The sequence below is a fragment of the Triticum dicoccoides genome, unplaced genomic scaffold (assembly GCF_002162155.2).
Source record: "Triticum dicoccoides isolate Atlit2015 ecotype Zavitan unplaced genomic scaffold, WEW_v2.0 scaffold150010, whole genome shotgun sequence".
Taxonomy (NCBI): domain Eukaryota; kingdom Viridiplantae; phylum Streptophyta; class Magnoliopsida; order Poales; family Poaceae; genus Triticum; species Triticum dicoccoides.
The window spans coordinates 1-1,240 of NW_021206879.1; the positions used below are offsets into that span (position 1 = coordinate 1).

General features: G+C 51.9%; 2 non-coding genes across 2 annotated transcripts; both read right to left on the reverse strand.

The window, feature by feature from the left end:
* Positions 1–356: 356 nt before the first annotated feature.
* On the reverse strand, positions 357–475 carry LOC119343997. The gene has a single exon (XR_005166389.1). It is a non-coding gene; the product is annotated as a 5S ribosomal RNA (ribosomal RNA).
* Positions 476–772: 297 nt separating this feature from the next.
* On the reverse strand, positions 773–891 carry LOC119343998. Its single transcript, XR_005166390.1, has one exon. It is a non-coding gene; the product is annotated as a 5S ribosomal RNA (ribosomal RNA).
* Positions 892–1,240: the final 349 nt, after the last annotated feature.

Here is a 1,240-nt window from a genome sequence, read left to right on the forward strand (position 1 = left end):
ACGCTTAACTTCGGAGTTCTGATGGGATCCGGTGCTTTAGTGCTGGTATGATCGCATCCGACATGTTACCCCGGTCTTCGTCCCTTATCCTTGCCCCTCCCAGCTCCACTACAAAGACGATTGTACATTGCTTTGGCCGCTCCCTCTCAACTACGGAGACGAGTTTAACGCGGTTTCCACCCCTCCCTCTCAACCGCACCAGTGCACGCTTGCCGCGCCACAACGCCGACGCTGGACCCGTGAATCGTGAGCACCCAGCTATGACTTACCGCACGCGTGCAAAATAATAAAACACGGTAAATATATTACTTACACGTGCGTTTTGTTTTGCAAGCGGCGCGAAAAAAATTAAAAAGGGAATGCAACACGAGGACTTCCCAGGAGGTCACCCATCCTAGTACTACTCTCGCCCAAGCACGCTTAACTTCGGAGTTCTGATGGGATCCGGTGCTTTAGTGCTGGTATGATCGCATCCGACATGTTACCCCGGTCTTCGTCCCTTATCCTTGCCCCTCCCAGCTCCACTACAAAGACGATTGTACATTGCTTTGGCCGCTCCCTCTCAACTACGTAGACGAGTTTAACGCGGTTTCCACCCCTCCCTCTCAACCGCACCAGTGCACGCTTGCCGCGCCACAACGCCGACGCTGGACCCGTGAATCGTGAGCACCCAGCTATGACTTACCGCACTCGTGCAAAATAATAAAACACGGTAAATATATTACTTACACGTGCGTTTTGTTTTGCAAGCGGCGCGAAAAAAATTAAAAAGGGAATGCAACACGAGGACTTCCCAGGAGGTCACCCATCCTAGTACTACTCTCGCCCAAGCACGCTTAACTTCGGAGTTCTGATGGGATCCGGTGCTTTAGTGCTGGTATGATCGCATCCGACATGTTACCCCGGTCTTCGTACCTTATCCTTGCCCCTCCCAGCTCCACTACAAAGACGATTGTACATTGCTTTGGCCGCTCCCTCTCAACTACGGAGACGAGTTTAACGCGGTTTCCACCCCTCCCTCTCAACCGCACCAGTGCACGCTTGCCGCGCCACAACGCCGACGCTGGACCCGTGAATCGTGAGCACCCAGCTATGACTTACCGCACTCGTGCAAAATAATAAAACACGGTAAATATATTACTTACACGTGCGTTTTGTTTTGCAAGCGGCGCGAAAAAAATTAAAAAGGGAATGCAACACGAGGACTTCCCAGGAGGTCACCCATCCTAGTACTACTCTC